The following is a 25,121-nucleotide window of genomic DNA, read 5'->3' on the forward strand; positions in this document are numbered from 1 at the left end:
GATATTTACTTATCTCGACTAAAGACTAGAAGTGAGAAAAAGGGGTTTTGGTGTTTAATTTTCCTAAGGAATCAACTCAAGCAATCACACAATGATATAGAATAGTAAATGTGCAAGAAAAGGTATAAACTGTGTTTTGATTTGGGATAAAAGGTGTTTCAAGGGTTTCAGACTTCATCTCTGATTTGCCTCTAGTGGTACGGCCCTTACCAAGTTGGTACGGCCAGGCCGCACCAACCTGGTATGACCAAGCCGTATGGGGCTTGGTACGGGTAGGCCGCACCACTCTTGTAAGGGCCGTACTGGTTTACCAAAACAGAGCTTACAAGTTCGAGTTGATGCATTTCTTGCTGGTACCTCGTATTAAACTCTTGATAAAGGTTCAATTGACCATACCTAAGGTTCCTAAACCTCAACTCTCGTTTGTTGGTTCAAGATCTAAGTTTTGGATTCAATTCTTCACCTTCTAGGGTTTCTAAACCTCAACTCTCGTGTTTTGGTCCAGATCCTCTAGTTGATTGATTGGAGATCTAAGGTAACCTCTAATCTGTCGATTAGAGGAGAATTCAACCTTTCGGCTTCAATTCGATCAAGTCTACCTAAAGGGATTGGTTTGGTTGAGAGAAGGCAATGGTCACATGACCTTGTTAGGGTTGATCTACCACTATAGGCACACCACATGCAATCACAGCAACACAAAGCAATCAAGACAAGCAAATTCACAATCAAATCAATCACAAGAGTTCATACAAGATCCAAATCAAGAAAAGCAACACAAATCAAGAAAATCCATCTACAAACCCTAGAAACGAAAGTCTACTACTCACAAGTCATGGATCTGTCCAGATATACAAGAAAAGAGATAGAGAAAGTCATGAAAGAACTAGATTGAAGATCGGGAATGAAGAAGGTGTAGATCCGTCGATTCTCGCCTCTTCCTCTTCCTTGATCTTCTCTTCTTGCTCCTTTGCTCTCTTTCTCTCTTTCACTGAGCTCTCAATCTGGAAAATGAAGTGGAATCCCCGAAAATGGAGAGATCCCTCGCTTTAAATAGCCTCTGCCAAGATTTGAATTCTGTCAGGCGGCATCTATGTACGGCCCGTACCAAGGTGGTACGGCCAGGCCGTACAAGATGGGAAAGAGGCTGGATCGTCTAAGTCTGGTAAGGGCCGTACCAAATCTGGTAAGGGCCGTACCGTACCAAGCCTGGTAAGGGTAGGCCGTACCAAGTCTGGTAAGGGCCGTACCAAGCCTGGTAAGGGCCGTACCAAGCCTGGTAAGGGCCGTACCAAGGTGGTACGGCCAGGCCGTACCAAGCCTGGTAAGGGTCGTACCAGGGAGTCCAAAAACGCCGTTTTTTCGTGTATTTTGCTCCAATCCTGCAGAAAACAAACAAACTCTCAACAGTACCAAATTCTAAGGATATATCAATGAAATGCACATGATTTTGACAATTTAGAACGTGAATTTGGTACGAAATCAAGTCAAATATAGGCTAAATATGCGAGGTATCAAAATCATTTGAATTTAATTGTAAAAATTTCGTAACGTAACAATAGTACAAATTGTTTGAAATATATTTACATAACTTGCTAGTTAAATTCTCAATTAACTCGACACTTTGAGTATACTTGATAATACAATAACAATCATGAATTTTAGATTTTTTTTTAAACAAAAAATTATGAATTAATTAAGTCTTGTTATTTTTATAGATATAATGCATTTATTAGAGTGAGGCTACAGTAATTTGCAAAGCGCCTAACGTTCCATACTGTAGATTAATATCTACATATGCAAAGTTCAAATAATTTATTCGAACTGTTCAACGTGATCTTCATATAAATGTACTTGGAGAACGAATTTTATATTTTGTAGAATTTTACTATATTTTTAGATAGGGAGAAATATACCCGATCTAAATCATCCAAATATTGTGATTTCCTATCTATCTGAAAAATGTTCACCGAAAAAATTCTAAAAAATGTAATATTTTGTGCTCGCTATACTTATTAATTTGAGTCCAATGAATTTCACATTTGTCTGATTAGTTTTTAAGATTTGTTCGAATATTAAAGTGGAGATGCACAAATATTAAAGTAATACTCACATATTCTAAAACGAATCGGACGTATATGCGCAACTCATCGGACTCAAATTTGAGTCTCATAGATGTCAGATCCAAATTGTTCCCTTACTTGATATAATACATTTATTATATACACTTACAATGTTAAATTGTAAGTTCAAACTAATGTGGTTAAATTTAAACACATTAAGGGTTGTAGATTCATACAAAGCATAGTTGGGAATACAACAATAAGGATTTCTAGATTCATTAAATGTTTTTATATTTATAAGCTAGTGAACAACAAAATATGAATCAAACCTTATTCCTCATCTCTTAGTGAACAATAAAAATATGAACTAATTCTTATTTGATGCGTCAAGAAACGAAATACAACACAACCCATTTATTTATAGATAATATATATTTTTTATATTATAAATTATACTTACAATGTAAAATTTTAGGCTTAAATTAACTAGTGGGGCATAATTTTAAATTCATTAAAGGTTTCTATAACCATAAAACGCTATGTTTGATATGATGATAATGTTAATTATTAATTCTATATTTAGAGATATATTTAGAATCAAACTTAGTAATATTATTTATAAAAACTTAGTAAATATACATAGTTGATAAAAAATACAACAACAACTAAATATGAACCAAGTCTTATTCAATTCAATGTTGGTCAACAAACGAAATACAACGCAACTCATTTATTTACAGGTACAATACATTTTTTATATAAATTATACTTACATTGTTACATTTAATGTTTAAACTGGTATTGCTTAATTTGGACACAAAGGATCCCCGAGATAGAGCAGGTACATCCCGGAGATATTTCCCGAGATATTCTCATGTCACGAGTGACTAGCTCGAAAGTCAAATGCTTCAAGCTGCAAGCAAGTCCCATCTTACAATTAATTTGATTAGGAATGTCATCACGTCTTTGCAACAACAAAAAAAATATAATAACATTTGATTCATTATATTTTCAAAATCCAATAATGAGATTTAAAAAAAAGGATATTTTCATTGTTTTTTTTTCAAAATCCAATAATAAGATCTTTTTATTCAATTTCTGTACACTGGGAAGTCTTCAAAACTGTCTAATTTTCTTTGTCGGATCCGCTAATGAAATGTTTTGAATTGCTAAAATTTACCTGACCAATAAAATCTCATTCCAATTTTTGATTATCTGAATTAGTATTTTATTTTTAATTATCTGAATTATACTGATATATGTATTAATTCGTATCTGTCTGAAATCTGATCCGTATCCGTATCTGTTTAACATCCGATCCGTATCCATATCTGAGACTATCTGTATCTGTATCTGTAACATTATGAAATTTACAAATATATATCTGAAAATTTTAATTGATTTATAAATCTGAACATAAACTTTTAACGCTTTATATATATATTTTTTTAATGTCTGACTGATTGATTAAAACGTCAAAATTATTTGATTAATTGAATTTACAAAATATGCACAATAAAAATAAATTTAGAGATTCTGAAATACTTTGGAAATCCCGAAACATGAGATCGTAAATTTAAAATGCCAAATAAGAAATGGATAAACTAAAACTAAAATAAAATATTCATAAATGGACTTCTTATGACAGGTGGACCCAGGTGTTAGTACCTAGTTTCATTTTTTATTTCTTTCTCTCTCTTTACGTGGCAATGCCTCTTTGTTCCAGCGTGCCACACATAATCTAGCTACTTAAGAGCTGCTTCCTCTTTTATCGGCTTAAACTCTCTCTCACACAAATCCTTAATTGGTTTCATCTTCACCGAAATAGGGACAGATTAAACCGCGGAATTCTGCAGAAATACTATTCACCGAAATAGGGACAGATTAAATATATTTAAGACTCCAAGTTATTCTGTTTCACTTAAAAGCAAAACAAGAAATACCGCAGAGTTTGCAAAAATATATTTTTCCGAATCTCGTAATAACCGACACCGGGGAAGAGAGAAATTCTGATAAACGAATTAATCAGATTAACATGTGAATTAATAAGTTTTCTCTCTACCCTCACCCCCTCTATTTATAGTGTTTTGAGGAGGTTCGCAAAAAACCGAAATACCCCTCAAAACAAATCTATTTACCAAAAACCCTTGACACCTCATCCTTTAATATGTGAAAAGGCCAAAATACCCCTTCCACACTCTTCTCCATGCTTCTACACCCCAAGGTGTCATGCAAGGTGGCATAGGTGTGAAATGACCATTTTGCCCTTGGCCCATTAAGGCATGAATAGTAAAAGGCTTTGATTTTGGGCTTTGACTTTGAGCTTTTAATTTTAATTAAGGCTTTGATTATTTTGGGCTTTTAAACCCAGAATTCAAATCCATAATTAACAAATTAAAATCCAAATCAAATATATATAATTGTCATATACAATTATATTTCATTTCGGTTGTTGTTCGGTAACTTTTATACAACGTAACGTGTACGTTTATAAATTAACCGTTTGTTTCTGCTTGTCATTCTAAATGACATTTATAATTTAATTATATCACGTATAATTAATTATAACCATCTTAATATTAATTATAATCAATTTATAATTAATCAGTAAGATTCTCCGAGTAGCTCCTATATGGTGTGACCCAATAGGATCTGTGTTATGTTGGTAAACTGAGTTAAAACTGTTTTAACTTCTATAATCATGAGTGGTATCTGGCAACACATCATGACCATCCAATTACACAGATGATCCTGTACTGTACAATATCACGATCCAGTAAACTATTTACTTGTGTCAGTTCTTTTGTCTCATAGCTATCAGATTAGTTTCAAGATAGATGTGTGTCATCCTTGCAAACTTAATCTTTTCTTGATCTTGAGTAGATTATCAAATATAATTACTCTTGTAATTATACTGCTAGCAGATAATCCTACTCTATCAAGGGGCCTAGTGATGCTATAGCTCGTATAGAGATACGAGGGACAATAGTACTTTTGGTAAACCATCACTGCCTCAGCTAAGCCATGTATACCGAAGAGCTACCGTTATAACTGCATTTTACCGACAGCGTTTGATAACAATCACACATATACATTTCTTAGTAGGAAAGATGAATACCTCATACTTTAGAACTTAACACTAAATGAAAACATTAATGACACGAACACAATTCTATTTAATGTTTCATTCGGGGTCTGTCAAATACCATGTTCCTAGAACACGTATCTATGTGATTAAAATGACATCTCGTGTAAGGTGGTTTGTAAAACTTAACCATCTTTTAATCCACATGCTAACCTTATCGCGGTAATTAGTGTTCCTGCTAATTACCTTGGTCAGTGACTTTTAAGAGTATATATCATCTATATTATGGAGTTTCACAATTTCAGTCATGAACTCGAAATGATCCATAAATTCAATAATACTGAAGGCAACAAAATGATATATAAATAAACATTCAATTCATGAACAAAGCTTTATGATAAATTATCGTATTATTGACTTCTAGATTATTACAAACTAACAATATTATTGTAACCGGAGATGATCATCATGATCTGACTTTAGCAAAATACTAAATTATATTATTCAAACCCAATAAATATCCATCCACCTAGGGGTGGCAACGAACCGAACCAAACCGAACTTACCTTAGGTTTGAGTTTGGTTTGAATTAATTTCGAACCGAACCTGGTTTGATTCGTTTCAAACCGAACCCATTTCGAATCGAATTAATTGCGAACTACACATTTTTCGAATCGAACCCGAATCAAATCACGAACTAAATTATTTTTTAGCAGCCCTAGTTATACCGGTAGTTTATACATTAACTTTTTCTCATGAGACAAAATTCACATGACTTCCTTTTACCGGTATGAACTATGAAATGAGTGTTTTTAAGTTGAAAAATTGTTCATGAAAAAATACATCAGAGACGGTTTTCCTGGTATGAACTATGAGAGACGACCGAAGAGAGAGGAGAGACAGTCATCTAGGCCGGAGAGAGGAGTGACAGCCGGAGAGACAGCTAGTCGCCGAGAGCGTCGGCTAGATTTTAGAGCTAGAGGGAGAGTGAGTTAGGGAGAGGTGGAGAGAGAACTAGGTTATTGAGATTTGAGAGCGAGAGAGTGTCGGCTAAGTTAAATTATGACTCTCTATCTTGGATTTTAATTTCATCAGGTAAATGGATGGCCGGTGATTTTATGAGATTCGAACCACAAAAAAATCACGAACCTATTTCGATCGAACCAGGCTAGGTTTGAGTTTGGTTTGAATTAATTCCGAACCGAACCTGATTTGGTTCGTTTTAATTCGAACCCATTTCGAATCGAATTAAACTCGAATCAAACCCGAATCAAATCCGAATCGAATCACGAACCTCAAATTTTTTTGCCAGCCCTACATCCACCTAAGAACTTCTTGAATAGAAAAAATCCAATTAAATAAAGTCAGAGGCAAATCACAAGCAAATATCCGGTACACAGTGATTTTAAACAGGCTTTAATGGTGGTGGGACCCACCAAGGATTCAATGTATGATGTATCATGCCAGGGAATTTGCACCATGACGTACCGTGAAATGAAATGAAATGATCAATGATGCCTCATTGTCATTGGATGTCGTTTTTGGGCTGGTCAAAGATATGATGTATACACGCTTAATAGTTATTAGTTAATTAGATATGATGCAATGCAATCCGATAATATTTTGTCATTTTTTTAAACAATCGTTGACCAAATCTCAGGGCAATATTGTTCTCGCAATTTCTTACATTAGAATCTTAATATTGTATGACTACTGGTTAGTTCATCAGGAAGTTGCTAGTCTGTGTAATTTTATATTATATTATACATATACATACAACATATTATATATACATAAAGAGGAGGGTTCAAATGCCTCCATGTTTTTGTGCCTCCATCATGCCTCCATCTCCCTCTATCATTTTCAAAGTTCAAACAGTCGATCCGAACCGCTCAACCTAAACTCCATACTAAAATATGTTTGGAGACCAAATTTTATATTTTTAGGAATTTTTTTACTATTTTTTTAGATAGGTACAAAAATACTGTTTTTAGATGGTTCAGATTTACTGATTTTGTACCTATTTAAAAAAATAGTAAAAAAATTCTTAAAAATATAAAATTTGGTCTCCAAACATATTTTAGTATGGAGGTTAGGTTGAGCGGTTCGGATCGACTGTTTGAACTTTGAAAATGATGGAGGGAGATGGAGGCATGATGGAGGCACAAAAACATGGAGGCATTTGAACCCTCCTCATACATAAAAGAGATTATTCGGATCTTCTGTGGTTGAGTCTGTGAAAAAGTGAAAAAAAGATGGAGACCGAATTGTTATTTCGGTCTTTGTCGTCTTTGAAAAAAAATTAATCACGCTGCTTTGCTAAATTTTATTTAATTAATTATGGTTTATAAAAAAAACTCACTCCAAAGTACGTCATTTTCCACTTATCTAATATCTTAATTTAACACAACAAATAATTAAAATATCATTATATTTCTAATAACAAATAAATAAAGTTATAATATTTCTAATATCATTATATTTCTTTGACATGATATATATATGTAGAAAGAGGTTCTAAAGTTTATAATATTTTTTTCTAAAAAAACAGGTTAGGACCTAAAAGACAAAGCCATATATTGATAGGGATGTACCCGTTTTTATCTAGAGAAAAAAAAAAAAGAAAAAAAAAAGAAATATATGACCGAATATATACCTGCCTGAGTTTTTTTATGGGATAAAATTAATTAGAAAAACGATTCATAAGCTTCCTAAAGCTGTTGTGTGTATACTCTGTACTGTTCTTGAATTAAAAAAAATGTCCTATCAAAATGTGTATCCGAAAATATAGTTTGTCTAATTATGCGAGGTAAAACTTGCTTGCGTATACTCTGTGCTCTACATGAATCAAAATTTGTTCTGTAAAATTGTATACTCGAAAAACATAGTTCATCTAATTAATTATGCGAGGAAATTGTATAACATTATATTTATGTTTAGATTTGAACCGTTCAGTTAGAATCTGAATCGATCCGGCTCCGGGTGGAGTGCACGGGATAGTCGGTGTTCTTTTAATACTCGTGCCAAATCTAAACACATTATGTTACATCGGAGGATGAGTTTCAAAAACTTTGGGGAATAAATCTAATGTTATTTCAATAACAGGAATTAACTTATTATTTTGATCCCAACTATTGATCTTCGTTGAGATTTGTGCGGACAAAAATTTCATCGCTGAGTTCGCACAAGGTTCATGTTATTCCCTTGGAATAACAGCTGATTTATTTCCAAAGCTTAATTTGGGTTTGTAATAATTAAGAAACACAACACTACTAGGAGTGCCTGTGTTAAAAAATGTGCGTCTTCAAATAATGAGGCCCGTATTCTTGGTTATAATCTCGGACCAGTTAATTAAATGAGCTTTCGGAATTTGAAAGAATTTGAGTTCGATTTTATCATGAAAATTAATGAGCCTTGTAAGCTCAGTTTCTGTTAGAGTACAATCATGATAGCAAAATATATAATTTTCCTAATCCTTAATTGATGCCCATAATACAACACTTATCATCAGATTCTACAACTAAAACTTTTAATAAGAACACATCTCCAAATTAATACCTACACAAACCAAATCAAGTTTGTACAGCTTTGGCTATTGCATCAGCAGCAGCTGAAGCGAGGGTGCCTATAAAGGTGGTTTGAATAGCACTTACGAGTAGCTGGTTGCCGGTTAACTGACCCTTGACAAAGCCAAAGAAGAGCAGTACGAGAAGAGTGACACCAATAGAGGTAAACATCGCCTTGTGCGCCTCTTTGATGAACATGTATGGGAAAAGCGGCACCATGCCGCGCGCCTATAATGTAAGACAATGTTATTGTACGTCATTGCACTATATAAGTATATAGTGCCCTCTTCGGATCGGGCTTAATTCTCTAACCCTAGCTCAAACCTGTTGACATCTCGGTTAGAAACAACTGATTAGTTGGTAACACAAAAAATTACATGCTAAGAGTAATAATCTGATCAGGTTCATAATAGCTCTTATAAATATTTAGTTATTTACGATATTAAATTATACATATTTCTGCTAACATTGACTAAAATTGTTCATTGCTTCAAAATAATAATTATTAAACAAATTGTCAAGGGAATAGTGAGAATAATGTGTCTTTAATTAAAAACAATTTTATTGGATTAATTGTCGGGTTGAAAGTAATAATTAATTTAAGATGCAAAATTTATGTGCGTAACACTTGATAGTTTGGAAAATTAATTAACTCACTTCATCATAAAGTCGAGCCAGGCTTGTGGGTTCTTTCTAAGGGCACTAACCACGAGGCCGTATTCAGTGGGCCCGAGTCCATACTAAGCCAGTATCTCGGCACACTCTGCCGCCTCTGATTTAAAAAGAGCAACAAATTAAAATTAATTCTTTATTAGAAGGTAAAATATATGTAAAATTGAAAATTTAGTGGATTCAGGAATTAACATTGATAATTTCATCCTGCTCCCGCTTCATCTGACGCATGTAGTGATCCGCTTCACTCTTGGCCGCCAAGTACCTGCCACAACATCACTCTAGATGAAAGAACCAGACCCTGTTGGTGTTGGACTGTTGGGTTACTTACTATGGTATCTAAATCAGTCAAGAGAAAATAGTCTCCATACCCATACTTTTGTTTTATCTTATTAGAGAAGTGATTCAATTACACCATTTTATGGTGATACATATTGACAACATATGTTTATAAGTCATTTTTGTGATTTCAAACTCCAAACAGTGGATCCAAACCATTCAAAATGATCTCCATATTAACATGATCCTCATCTTATTAATCAATTAAGCACTAAGATTTCCCTCAAAAGGAGAAATAATACAAATAATTTACAAAAATTAAAAAGAATTTTCACATGATGTAAACTTCTTGTAAAATGTGAAACATATTTCCTTGGTGTCACCTCAGTTCTAATCTGAGAAGAAACAAATTGTTCTAAATAGTAGTTTGTACGAAAATAAAATAATAAAAATAAAAATGCATAATGTTACAGATAACATTGTTGCTACATTTACTGATACAATAATTCATATTTACAAGTTTTGTGTTATTTGCTGATACAATAATTCATAACTGATGGCTCTTGGAAATAATTACGGGCTAAGCTATATCTAATTGGGCCTATCTGGTGTAGATCTAACATTTGCATGTTTTCATTTCTTTAAAACAGGCTCCTCAATGAAAAAAAAAAATTAAATGAAAAGTAACAAAGAAAGTAGTAATGATTAGTAGCAGATATCTCAAGTGCAATTGCATGCAAGACGAACATTTTAGAAATTTGCAAATGCAGTATCAAATTCTGAGAAAATTCATAAAAATAGAAAAAAAAAAACAAATAATGTCAAATAATGTCACAAAATAATGTCAAATATCGTGTATTTTGATACATAAAAAAATATAATACACCTAGAATCAAGTAAAAACCAATCTACTTATGATTTTAAACCTACACCCGACCATTTGCAAAAGTCTAGCTAGATTGTTTCGTAGGATTGATTTTTTCACATACAAATAATCTATGCAACTTTTTAAATATATTTTTTTTCTTTAGAGTTTGGTAGCAGCTACCTAGATTATATTATATTAGTAAAATTGTTTACAACATTCCCAGCCCTATTTTATAACATTTTAATTATCAATTGATAACAAAACCCTACACGCGTTCAGATCTGAAAGAGTTCTCTGGATATATAAAGGAATCCCTTTTATTCAAATGGGAAAGACTATTACAATTTATTAGTTAATTACCAACGATCCGGATTAAACTCAAACATAACAACTGTTTATTCGGCTTTAATAATAATTAATATATTATTGAATAATTGTTTTAACCTCGGAGCTGATCGATATCGTACAAAAATTAAGTTCGCAGCTTATTTATTTACAACGTTAACTGTTTCCTAATTAATATTATTCCTAAAAAAAGAGTATTCGATATTATCCACAACCACAACAGTAAAAGGTTTGCAATTTCTTATATATGAATTGATTATATATTGCATTGACAAATAACGGTTCGCACGTCTAATATAATATTAACGAATCTAGTGAGCCTATCAAATCCATCTTTTTTATATTTCACACGTGCTGACAATTTCAATGAAAACTTTTTGACTTTTCTCCTTTCCGTTAAGAGAAAGTTAACAAGCGAGTTGCTATTTCAATTAATTATAAACTTTATCGATCACTCGAAAATTTTCTCTACCTTTGTACTAGTTATGTGCTTAATTAATACTTTTTACATATATGCAAAGATCTATGGATAATTAATGTATTGCAAATGAAGATATTTAAGATTTTAATTTTTTAAGAAAAAGTTTGATCCCCAACACTTTCATAATTCTGTCTCTCAAGTTAAAAAAGTAAAGATTTCTTATATTTTTTTTTCTCCGATTATTCTTATCAATTTTACCAACAACTTGTGAGAAATTTTGCAAATTTATAACAACGAACGTCTTCTACTCGATTTTATCTTTCAAATGAGATCCATAATGAAATATTTGTGAGTTATAAACATGTTATTGTTGTTCTTCTTCTTAATATGCTAGTTTTCAATACTTCATATATATGATATGTTTCAAGACTTCATATGCTATGTATAAATACTGCACTTGGAATGTTTTAAACACTTGGAGCCACTATTTCATTTTTTATCTGATCAATCTCATTCATTTTTCCGACTATCTCTTAGAAATTTTATGAATTTAAATGACTAACGTGTTCTACTCGATTTTCTTTTTCAAATAAAATCCATGATAAAGTATTTTTATGTTTTATTTTTGTTGTTTTATTTTTTTTTCTTCTTAATATACTATGTACAAAGATTTGATATACTAGCTTTAAAGGGTTCATTTGCTAGCTAGGTTTAAAAACTTTATACATCAAAGCTAGGGTGTGATGTGTTGGACTGTGCAATAATCCGCTTAATCGATTTGATTAGATTTGCAAAACATATATTTATTAAATTTAACATTTTTTTTAGTTGAGATATTTGCAGGTTTAAAAGATGTAGAATTTCATTATGATTGTTGAGGCTCTTTCTTTGTCTTTGTGATGATTGACTGCTCCATAATTTCGATGAAGGCTAAGACTTCAAAATCAATTTCTACTCACAAGTTTTTCAAAAAGTAGTCATATGTCGAAATCGGACACTCAAGCGCAGAAATCAAAATTTTTAAAAATACCATATCCTATTATGGGGACCGCATCTAGGGGATGCGGCATCTAGGGGAAGCGGTCTCCATAATAAGAAAGTGGTCCCCATCTATGAGAAGCGGTCCCCAACATGAGATATCAAATCGAATATAATATGTGATCGTAAGATATATAATTTTTTTTTACTTATCTGGTAATATCTCGTGTTACTATTTCTTTGTCTTCGGAGATATTTTGAAGATTTCAATATTATCATTGTCAATTCTTATGAAAAGAACAATGACGTATGTGGAATGATGTTCACATATTATTTAGTCAATCATATAATTTCCTAGTTTGTGGATTCGTTCGTTATTTTCTTTGAGATGCTCTTGTTCCAATTTTCTTTGGATATCTCTTTCTACAAAATTTTCTTATCTAGTAATAAACTGTTCCTTAAATAAAACATAATGATCTTAATTGTAACAGAAATTTTTTATAAAGCCAAATGCTTTTATCATGAAGCGTCATAAACAATGGTTACATCAGCAACCAATGTCAGTACAGGTTTTTGTTCTGGTATTTTCAGTAACCGAGCATTATATAGATTTTGTATAGTGTTTTAATACCACTGCGAGAATTAAAACATAACTGCTTTACATTTTTTTTCATTTTAATCACAACTTCTGGGTGGGATATTTGGTATAATAAGGAGCATAATTGCTTTACATTTTCTTCATGTAAAAATATGAGCCGGCTTGCGAACCGACTCACGAGCTCACGAGCAGAGTTGAATTGAGTCAAGTGTGTTTATATAAGCTAAGCTTTTTTTCTTGCAAGAGCGAGCCGAGTCAAATTCGGACTTTTTTCAGTTTCGAACCAAATTCATTATGAAATATTGAGCTGCTCAACTCATTGATTCACGAACTGACTCTACTCATTAGCGGACCTACTAAAATGATTATATAGGACAGAAAAAGGAGGAAAAAAAAACTTGTCCATCATACCCGTGCGGATAGAATGTGGGTGACAATTAACGGTTGCAACGACTCCATATAATAGGCATCTATCTCTCCATATGTTAGCAAACGAGTTATAAAACATCCATAACTCAAGTAGACGGACAATTTTATTTTAATGTTTTCTTATTGAATAAGAAAATATACATTTGAAGGCAAACTTTGACTTTCCCCTTTCCCACCAAGGGAAATTAACCAAAACTGAACATTGAAATTTAATTAAGTTTAGATCCGTATCCTTCTTTCATCATGACTAACTATAAGAAAAATGGTTAATTATATTTTTAGTGACATATATAGAATTCTAGAATATTATGTAATTAATAAATAATTTCAGCGTTCAAAGGATTTTAAATTCTCCAAATCAATACATTCACATAATCACATGCTACAACAGAAAATAAATTTACAAAAGATCAGTCTCACAGTACAGCCACCTCGGTGCTTACGTAGGTGAGATATTAACAGTGATAGATGTACGGATTACTCATGTTCAACGGCAGGACTATATTTGACCATGCAAAACACCTGAGTTGAGCAAAATTTGAATTTATAACGAAATAATCTTCATGCCGTTGAACACAACATATCTCATTAATTTTATCGAAAAAGACAACTGGACCAAATAATCATTTCTATATCCATTATATACATCTAAGTTTGCCCTTATCCTATTTAATGAATTTTTTTTCTAATTTATATCATTATATCTATGAAGATATTCATTTTTTTGTATATGTATGGAGATTTGATTGTTACATGTTAATTTGAAATTCGAATCTAAATAGTTCACAAACCAATTTTAAACGAACTATATCCAGTTTGAATTTGAATTTGAATTTGAATAAAATTTGATCTGAACTGATTTAATTTGTTTCAAAAGGAACTAATTTCGAATTAAATTAATTATGAATTTTTTTCTAAATCAAACTTAAATCGAACTAATGAAAAATAGAAAAGAAATAGATCACGGGAGTCCCAGTTCAGTATGGAGAGTGAACCCCCTCGCAGTATAGATTGATCTACAGTCCTCGCAAAATAAGAGCAAAGAGGATAACTCTTAAGTTAGTCGGTTCAATCCACAGTGAATCCGAACACAAATATAAAAAAAATAATTTGTAAGACCTAGATATAAAATGGTCAAGGTTCACCATGAACCATTAGAAATTACATTTTTTTCTGTAGTTAAAATCTATGCACCAAGACTATTCAAAAATACATATTTGAAGATTCGTCCACCCACCCAGTTGAACAATCATCCTCTGAGGTATCTCAACTTTTTCGTGTATCTCAGCCGTTGAAATACGTTCTGCACGATCTCAATGCAAAAATAGTAAAAGAATTCTAATTGTAAATTTTGGTCAGCAAGTTCATTTTCATATGGAGATCATGTTGAGTGGATCGGATAAAATATTTAAATTTTAAAAACGGAGCTATGCTTCCATAGCATGAGTCGCTCTATAAAATGCATATTACTATGGTCTCACTCTTACTGGTATCCCTATAAAGCATCATTATATTGCTTATACCCCTCAAAATTGAGAAGAATATTGCTATCTCGTACAAAAAGAAAACATTGGGAATTCTTTATAACTGAGGAAAACTGCAAAAATGGAAGGGGGACAATTTGGGAATTCTTTATAACTCATGCAGAATTGACAAATAAAGGTGGTAGAAATAAATTTCTGATCTTTGTCATATTATGGTACTGTTATAACATAATCTCTGTCCTCCATTATTAATATTTATAATAACAATTATGTGTTATTATTTTATAAACCTAAGAAAAGTTAATGTTCTTCTAGTTAACTTTCTTCTGTCTTTATATGACATGTCAGAAAACATTTGAAGAATATACAGCAAGGACAGCTTTTGAGAGGCCTTTAACAAGTGGTGTTGCGTATGCACTGAAAATTTTGCATTCGGAGAGGGAACAGTTTGAACGGGAGCACGGCTGGAAGATAAAAAAAAATGGAGAGAGAGGATCAGTCGACCGTGCAAGATGATTTTGATCCAGATAAACTTGATTCGTCACCCGTTCAAGCGGAATATGCGCCTGTTATTTTCTCACAGGATACCGTCTCTCATATTGTTTCTGTAGATATGATGTCTGGTAAGGTAAGTGATTTGCTTAGTAATGGACTTCCATGATTCATTTAAGTAAAAATCGTGCAAAAAGGGAGTTTATCAGCATGGTAAAACCCAATCAACATACCCACAAGAGTGAGGCTATGATAATATGCATAGCACGAATTGGTCCGTACTATGGATCAGTATATTCGTTTTCAAAATTCAAATGGTTGATCTGAAGAGTTCAAAATTCGAATTGGTCCATAGGAGAATGCACTTGCAATCTAAATTTTACATTTTTTTAGAATTTTTTTACTATTTTTTAGATTGGAAGAAAATCACTACTTCTGAATGGTCTAGAATTTTTAGATCAAGTGATTTTTTACCTATATAAAAAAATAGAAAAAAATTGTGGAAAATGTAAAATTTGATATACAAGTAGATTTTAATATGGAGATCATGTTGAACAGTTCAAATCTACTGTTTGGTCTTTGAAAACGGAGATATTGATCCATGGTACAGACCAATCCGTGCTATGCTTAGTACCCTAGATTTTAATATGGAGATCATGTTGTTGTTGAGTAACTGCCTGGCTACTGTAGTACTGTAATTAAACTCTGGCAGCACTCAGTGCACTAATGTGGTTTGTCAATTCCATTCTATGAATTTTTTTAAATGGGAAATGAATTTTCTATTGGCACTGCAAACAGGTAAAAAAAAAAAAAAGATTGTAAATTGCTTAATGTAAATGCAGGATGATCACGACAACATAATACGATCTCGGACAACAGGAAAAGGTGCTTTGACTGCTCCTTTCAATCTACTGAAATACAACCACCTTGGTGTGGTTCTCACATTTGCTGTTTACAAGTCTGAGCTTCCTCTTAATGCAACCGCACAAGAGCGCACAGATGCTACAATTGGGTATGTAATTGTAACCTGGACTTGAAAGTTACATAAATCAGCTACAGTATGGTGAATTGACCTGGGGGAATTTCACGTATACCCCTCAAGAACTTCAAAATTATGTATTTCCCCTCTAAAATTCATAATATAATATTTACCCTTCTATATATCAAAAACTAAAAAATTTAACTTATTTACTGACTTTCCAATTTAAACTTATTTTAAAATTATAAAACCCATTTTACCCTTTATTAAAGAAATAAAATATCTAGTATGTGTAAGAAAAATATTGTCTTTTAAATATCTTTATTTGTGACACACACACACTAGTATGTGCATAAATGCCACCACATGTGTTACAAGTAGAGAAATAAACCATTTGTCCTAAAAACTGATTAGTTAGAACGTAGAAGACTGGACCCTTTTTTTACACAGACTATAAAAATTTAATTCTTTTACTAAAGAGTAAAATGGGTACTCTATAAATATAAAATAATTTTAATAGAAAGTTCAATAAATTCGGTAAATTTGTGATATTTTGAAATATAAAAGGAAAATATAAAATTATGAGTTTTCGAGGGGGGGATACGTAATTTCAAGATTTTTGAGTGGTATACATGAAATTCCCCCATTGACTTATGGCACTGATATAGTACTATTTTCCTGGATGGTTGGTTGGAACCCCCTGTACCATCTGTTGTGATCCATATATATTTATTTCAATTAATTAGGCTCTCTTTTGTCATGCTTAGGTATCTTGGTGCTTCATTTGACGTGCCTTCTTTGGTGGCGAAGCTCTTGCAGCAGCTTGCTAGCAAGCAAAAAATAATTGTCAATGTTTATGACACCACTAATTCTTCCTCTCCCATTAAAATGTACGGCCCTGATGTAACTGACTCAGGTTATGTAAAAAAAAGTAGCGTTGATTTTGGAGATCCTACACGCAAGCACGAGATGCATTGCAGGTACTTGATTGTTTTTTTGAAGTCCCTGTCTTACCAGAAATTGTCGTGCAAACCAGTACCTGTACATAATAGTTGCTGGTACTTAAATGGCACCTGGCCAATGTTTTTTTAAAGCACCGACTAACTTTTTTGCTTGATTCTTACCTATAACCTTAATGGAGCACCCAAAATGCTGGAAAAATATTGCATCGATTTGATCCGTGATTTGGATTAAAGAGAAGAAAATCCACTAAAAAATTAACATTTATTTTGTTTTACAATTATATATGAGGAGTGTTCAAATGTCTCCATTTTTTGTGCCTCCATCGCGCCTCCACGTTTTAATTTTCTAATAACAAAAATACAAAAATTTATATGTCAAAATAAACATATAGATGTGATATATATTATTCTCTCTACATGTACATAAAAAAAAGAATACCATTTTCTATTTTGATGTTATATAAATCAATAAGTTGAAAAATCAATGTACATAATTTATCCACATTGGTGTACTTTTGCAAGCTCTTGATACTAATCAAAGCAAAAGCAAAATATCTATTGTTTTTATTTTGACATTTAAGCTTTAAATGAAGGCATTTGAACCCTTATATTATTTAGACTATATATACTGGAAAAGATAAGATGAGAATTAACATATGAATATTGCACTGTTTACCAAATGTTAGACTCAAAGACAAAGCCCTGGTACCTTGGTCGGCAATAACAACCTCGATAGGTGTGGCTGTCATTGTTTTGCTCGTTGGGTGTATTTTTTATCAAGCTTTGAACCACATTGAGAAGGTAGAGGATGATTATCGAGAAATGAGAGAGCTCAAAGGGCGAGCTGAAGCTGCTGATGTGGCAAAATCTCAGGTCCTAATCTCCTTTACTTTTCTTTCACTGCAAAAGGGTTATATCATCCAAAACTGTACACTTGGATTGTTTACTGAACACTATTAACTGGTATCATTTCATTAATGTTTTAACCTTCGTCAATTTTCTTTTACTGCAAAAGGGTGTATACATTCAAAATTGTACACTTGGGATGTGTAGGAACCAAAGCAGGAATTCTAAAGTTTTTGGGACCAAATTGTGAGATGAGTAATATTTTAATGATCATTTGTTTAATTCACTATGTACCTCGTTCCCGAAATTTTTCCCTTTTCCAACTCAATTGCTTCTTTCATTATTTTTACCTACATTTGCATGCCAAATGGGTGATATTTTGGACCTATCTCAATTTTTTTTATCTACTTTTAAGCTGACATGACTTAATATTTTGTTCAGTTTTTGGCAACAGTTTCGCATGAAATCAGAACTCCAATGAATGGTGTCTTAGGTTAGTCTCTTTACAATGATAATTTTCTCTAGATTGCAACTATTCCCTCATTTACAACTTCAAATTGATTGCAACTATTCCCTCATTTACAACTTCAGGAATGCTACAAATGCTAATGGATACAGAACTTGATGCAACACAACAAGATTTTGTAATGACTGCTCAAAAAAGTGGCAAGGCGTTAATTCAATTAATTAATGAGGTCCTTGATCAGGCCAGGATTGAGTCGGGAAGGCTTGAGCTTGAATCTGTTTCATTTGATGTTCGCGATCTTTTAGACAATGTACTATCACTGTTTTCTGACAAGTCACAAGTCAAAGGCATAGAGGTAAAGCCTTATAATTTCTTAATTTTTTTCTCTCTTAACCTATTTTTTTTCCTAATTGTTGTTATTTGGTGTGAATAGCTTGCTGTGTACGTCTCTAGTCAAGTCCCAGATGTGCTTGTTGGCGACCCAGGTCGGTTCCGACAAATAATCACAAACCTTGTTGGGAACTCAATGAAGGTTTGATTTATGTTTACTATTTTATAATAGAGTTCAAATGCCTCAAGCGTGCCTCACACCCTTATCTCCATTTTCAAAATCCAAATAGTCGATTCGATCTGCTCAACATGGTCTCCATATTAAAATGTGCTTGAAGTCCAAATTTTATATTTTTTTTGAATTTTTTTACTATATTTTGAGATAGGTACAAAATCACTGTTTTTGGATGGTCCAGAATCTTATGAAAAACAGTGATTTTGTACCTATCTAAAAACAATAGTATTATTTTTCCAAAAAATGTAAAATCTGGTCTCCAAGTACATTTTAGTATGGTGATCATGTTGAACGGATTGGATCGATTGTTTGGACTTTGCAAACAGAGCTAAGGATGTGAAGCTCGATTGAAGCATGAAAGTCACGAGACATTTGAACCCTTCTCTTTTATAATTGTTCCGCACATCTGCTATGTAGTGTTTCCTTTCTCAAATTTTATTACGCAGTTCTAAGTTAGTTAATGAATTTTATGTATCTTTGCTAATGTAGTTTACAGAAGAAGGTCACATTTTTGTGTCGGTTCATCTTTTGGAGGAAATCAAGAACTCATGTGAAGCCTCGACCATGTCCGAAGAACCTCACGAGGTTAATAACAAAAAGGAGATCTCATCATATGATACACTTAGTGGATCCCAAGTGGTGGATAGACAAAGAATTATAGACAAATTTAAAATTCATGATTCTCCGAAAGATTATGGTAACAAAGTGAACTTATTTGTAACTGTTGAAGATACGGGTGTAGGGATTCCCGAGGAAGCCTAGAGCAGAATTTTTACACCCTTTATGCAAGCGAATAGTTCTACCTCGCGTACCTATGGTGGGACTGGGATTGGTTTGAGCATAAGCAAACGTTTGGTTGAACTCATGGGTGGGAAGATAGGGTTTGTGAGCAAATCAGGGATTGGTAGCACGTTCTCCTTCACAGCTGTTTTTGAGGGAGGCGGTAAGATTTCTGGAGACGTGAAGAGGTACTACGCGGAACCTAAACCATCAGGGTTTCAAGGGATGAGAGCACTTGTCGTGGATGGGAGAGGCATCCGTGCCAAAATCACAAAATACCATTTGCAGAGGTTAGGTGTTCATGTCAATGTCGCCACTGATCCCAAATCTGCTCTTTCAGCATTGCTGGAAGCTTGTAGTTTAAGGTAATAGTTCATTATTCCTAACTTTTTCATTGTATATCCTATTAATTATAACTTAACCAATTTTTAATTTATAACCCAGAAAAATTACTCATGTTCTGAAGAGAGTTTTGTGTTAACCTCTGCTTATGTATGTGCTTTGATTTTTCTGTGCCTAATAATGAAGATCTTGAAATCATTTGCATCCCAATCTACTGATTAATTATATAAAATAATAAATTTATTTTATTATTATAAGATTGATTTATAATACATTTTATATAATTTTTGTATTTAGTTAATTTTTTATATAATTTTATATAATTTATGATAAATTGATTTATTTAATATTTTATATATATTTTTTTAGGGGGAATTTATGACAAAACTGACTAATACAATATTTTATATCATTTTATTTATAATAATTTCTATCTTGTAAAATAATCGGATAAAAAATTATAGATGGGATAAATCATTTGCATCTCAAACACTGTTTCTAAAACATTGTCAGTGAAAGGGGCAGCCTAGACATGGTACTAGTAGATAAAGAAGCATGGAGCGATGGATCCGGCCTCACCTTTCCCCGCCCCCTTGTTGACCAGCAACGGAATGGCACACTTGAACACTGGCAAAAGATCCCTAAACTATTCCTCCTCGCTACCTCCCTCAGTCCTGTCGAATCCAATGACCTAAAATCTGCAGGGTACATTGAGTGCATAATGAAGCCACTGCGCCTGAGCATGATGAGTGCTTGTCTCCGGAAGGTGCCCGGCGTGGTGAGCACGCGGCAGCAGAAGGCACGAGGAGATTCTTTAGCACTCAAGGAGCTTTTGAAGGGGAAGAAAATTCTCGTTGTGGATGATAATGCAATTAACAGAAAAGTTGCTTGGGGCGCTTTGAAAAAGTACGGAGCTGTTGTCATATGTGTCAATAGCGGCAAGGATGCAATTCGGATTCTTCATCCACCGCATGAAATCGATGCTTGTTTTATGGATGTTCAGATGCCTGAAATGGATGGGTAAGTCGTTGCTCCCTTATTAAAGTCGGATGTATTTTTTTTTGTTTTTGGATTAAAGGGCTCTCAGTATACCCCAACATCTTTTAGATGCTATTTTCGAGAATTAAAGGGCTCCAGTGCACCAAGTCTGCAGTTCTGGATGGATATTTCCTAGGTTAATTAAACCTGTCACGACTCAAGAGTATCTTTAGACTTAAAATTATCTTAGCAGCCCCAATTCTTTTGTAAATTTTATCCACGCACTAATATAGAAAATAAACTGTTTGATATCACTATGCATTTGTGAGGTGCAATAGTAAGTAGTAACAAATACCAGACTTGACCTGACTAGCTGATTTGAAAATCCACAACCATAATGTTTACTCTTAAAATTAATTAATTTCTCATAATTGTATCTTTCCAATTTTGGTTTTTTGACAGATTTGAGGCTACCAGGCTAGTACGTAGCGCTGCGAAAGAATTCAACGAGTTGACAGATCAGCACATGGGTTCCAGCTGGCACGTCCCAATACTAGCCATGACAGCTGATGTCATCCAAGTGACGTATGAAGAATGTCTACGAAGTGGAATGAACGGTTATGTCTCAAAACCATTTGAAGAACAGCAACTCTACTCAGCTGTTGCACATTTCTTGGAGTCCGATCCGATTCCCGATGCAGTGTAGATACTCGGTTGTTTGTCGTAAGGTGATTTAGGCATATAGGTTTCAAGAGGGGGCGGTGTACGTACAGTTGAGAAACCCGGTGGTGGCATCACATGCCAAAACATTTTGCATTATTTGAGGTATATATGTCGGTAATAATTATATCTATACATACAGATAATGGCCCCACTGGTTTTGAAAAACCCTTCTAAAAATTATGCATTTACAACTTCATAGAAAAGAATAAAAGAAATATTACAGTCGGTGTCTTGGATAAACATGTTATATACTTTCTCAGTAATCCTAGTTTACCAATGAAGGAACTTTTCCCTGACTATTTCATTCAATTTTGGGTGTTTAAAAATTTGATTTGATTTTCGTAAATTCCATTCGTGTCAATAATGGAAAGGACATGAACTAATTAATTTTGTAATTGCAGATTGGATGGAGGAGCAAAAATCTTGAACTTTTTTCTAGCTCATGTTATTTATGTAAAAATTAAGGTTTATGCAGTTTTTTTTTGCGATATATGTATACTGTGGATGGTTAGCTTATGATTGGCGTAGTTGTAGGTTAAAATGTGTATGATTTGTACATAGATTCCTAGATTAGTGCTGCTATGTTTGGTTGCTTTAATTGTGCATATATGACAAGAGTTCCGCAGCAATCAATTATCATTTATTACCTTGTTCCCACTTGTAGTTTGTTCTTGTGTAGATCTTTTTCTACCATGGAAGTTTTGAATTATAAATAATTAATGACTTGTTATGTGTAGTCCCCTTACTAAGTGTTATTGTGCCATGAGGGTTTCAAAGTTGCTTGTTAATTATATGGAAAGTTTTAGTAGGTATCAACTATCAAGGGGTACGCAATTGGATTCCTGGAGATTCTTTTCTGCGTATTTGAAGAGTTGGTTATTGATGCATCAGTGAATGCTGTTTTTAAATTTAAAACATATCCTTCTCTTCCACTTTTTCAATGTCTAACCGTACCTCAAAATCTAATCCCATGTCCCAACTGAGGTTTCAATCGAAATTCATTTTTCCTGATAAGAAGTAAATGTAATGCAGGTTATACGTAAACTAGGGCGTAGTACTACTCTAGTCTATTAAGTATTGTATAAGAACACAGCTGAAATATTATTTAATACCAAGGGGGTAACAAATTATGCATTTTGAAGGTGTCCACGACTGAATCAGATCGATCTCTCGGTAGAGCAATGCATCCCATAAGATCATGAAAAACCTAGTAGTCCATATAGCAAGTGCAATGAAACGTTTCCATAAAATGCAAACAATATAACAACTACATGAGGAAGAAGTTTTGGAATAAGTTCATGACCAACATACAATGAAACACACAACAAACAAGCATACAAATTAATAATTCATACACCATGTTTTAGGGCTAGGTTTTTATATTGAAAACCTTACATATATTTTATGGAGCACGGTGGCAAATGACCATACTTAAGAAGTGACCGTCCATATGGAAACCAGATGTCGCATTTGGGGGATGGTACGCATCCATCATGTCAAACTCCATTTCATCTGATGGTTTCCAGTGGCGCTTCCTTTGGTTTATGAACCAGTTGTTTATTTGCTTCAGATCTAGGCCCGTAGACGACTCTGCCAATGCCATCTTTTGGGTTTCCTGCATATAGAAATAATAAGAGAAAAATCAGACTAACGGATTTAGCAATTTGCAGTTAGTTAACATTTAAGTTATTACTCTCCGGAGTCCCGATCGACACAAGTGATTGCCCATGACATTACACGTGGAATATTACTGGTTGCTGCAAGAAGAATATAATAGTAGCAACAATAATAACTAATCTAAAACCCTATCTGAGGTCTAGTCATTATCAAGTGAAAAGCTAATGCATCGATCTCTCACACCACCTTCATCTCCTTCTCCTTCAAAATTGTCAAAGCCGGGTAAAGGTTCTGGTATCGCCTCTGTACCAAGCAACACCTTCTCTGGTACCGGTGACTGAGCACCGCCTGCCTCGGGAGATGAGAATCTGTCTGGGGGGATTTCTTTGGGATCTATGTTTTCATAGGAGGAGGAGATAGCGGGGAGTCTTGGAGCGAGAGAGATGAGAGGTCGTGGCGCGCTGACACGAGACAGGAGAAGCAATGGCACTGAAGAGAGAGAGAGAGAGGAGGGTAACTAGGTGGGGTGACTGGGAGAGCAACGAGAGGACAAAAATCGCGAGAGCGAGAGAGAGAGAGAGAGAGGAGGGTAACTAGGTGGGGTGACTAGGTAGTCCAATGTAAATAACTTTTCTTATTAATATATCTGTTGGTGGTACTTCACCACCAACCTTCAAAAAAAAAAAACGGTGGCTTAACAAAACAATAAAATCAGAAGCCACCGTTGGATCAACTATTTTGAAATCCTAAACCCTAAACCCTAAGCACAACCTCTATATATATACAGAGGAGGGTTCAAATGCCTCCATTTTTTGTGCCTCCATCATGCCTCCATTTTTTAAAATTTTAATAACTCAAAATTTAAAACTTAAAAGTCAAAATAAAACCGTTAGATATAATCTACATCATTTTATTTATGCACATGTAAAAAATTATGACATTCCAATTTCATTTTGATTGTCATCAAGAGCTTGTAAAAAATGCATTAATGTGGATGATTTCTAGACATTGATTTTTGAACTTATTGATTCACATTAAAACAAAATTGAAATATGACAATTTTTTATGAGCACATAGAGAAAATAACATTGATCACATCTAATAGTTTTATTTTGACTTTTAAGTTTTAAATTTTGAGTTATTAAAGTTTTAAAAAATGGAGGCATGATGAAGGCAAAAAAAAATGGAGGCATTTGAACCCTCCTCATATATATATATATATAGGGAGGGATTCAATTATACCATTCAACATATGTTTTAAAGTCAATTTTGTGATTTCAAAATTCTAACAGTCGATCCGAACTGTTCAACACAGTCTCCATATTAGAATGTGCTTAGAGAACAAATTTTATATTTTTTTTGAAAATTGTTTACTATTTTTTTAGTTTTTTAAAATCATTGATTTTTCAATAATTCAGAATTGTCTGAAAACAATAATTTTATACATATATCTTAATAATAATAAAAAATTAAAGCATTAAAAAAATATGTAAAATTTGGTCTCCAAACACATTTTAATTTAATGATCATGTTGATATGGTTGGACTCGACTGTTTTGAATTTAAGCAATTTTTAATTTTGTTTCT

The 25,121-nt window shown here is 33.3% G+C and overlaps 2 pseudogenes across 2 annotated transcripts; one reads left to right on the forward strand and one right to left on the reverse strand.

Moving 5' to 3' along the window:
• Positions 1 to 8,604: 8,604 nt before the first annotated feature.
• LOC144564382 (vacuolar iron transporter 1-like) lies at positions 8,605 to 9,801 on the reverse strand (annotated as a pseudogene). The gene is made up of 4 exons (XR_013514618.1): positions 9,797 to 9,801; positions 9,576 to 9,648; positions 9,369 to 9,481; positions 8,605 to 9,035 (listed from the first exon to the last, which is right to left on the reverse strand). The product of XR_013514618.1 is annotated as a vacuolar iron transporter 1-like (transcript).
• Positions 9,802 to 15,089: 5,288 nt separating this feature from the next.
• On the forward strand, positions 15,090 to 22,387 carry LOC144564112 (putative histidine kinase 5; annotated as a pseudogene). The gene is made up of 10 exons (XR_013514553.1): positions 15,090 to 15,413; positions 16,120 to 16,289; positions 17,024 to 17,236; positions 17,905 to 18,091; positions 18,506 to 18,557; positions 18,656 to 18,885; positions 18,964 to 19,062; positions 19,585 to 20,240; positions 20,731 to 21,237; positions 21,658 to 22,387. The product of XR_013514553.1 is annotated as a putative histidine kinase 5 (transcript).
• Positions 22,388 to 25,121: the final 2,734 nt, after the last annotated feature.

The sequence above is a fragment of the Carex rostrata genome, chromosome 13 (genome assembly GCF_964058835.1).
Source record: "Carex rostrata chromosome 13, lpCarRost1.2, whole genome shotgun sequence".
Classification (NCBI taxonomy): Eukaryota; Viridiplantae; Streptophyta; class Magnoliopsida; order Poales; family Cyperaceae; genus Carex; species Carex rostrata.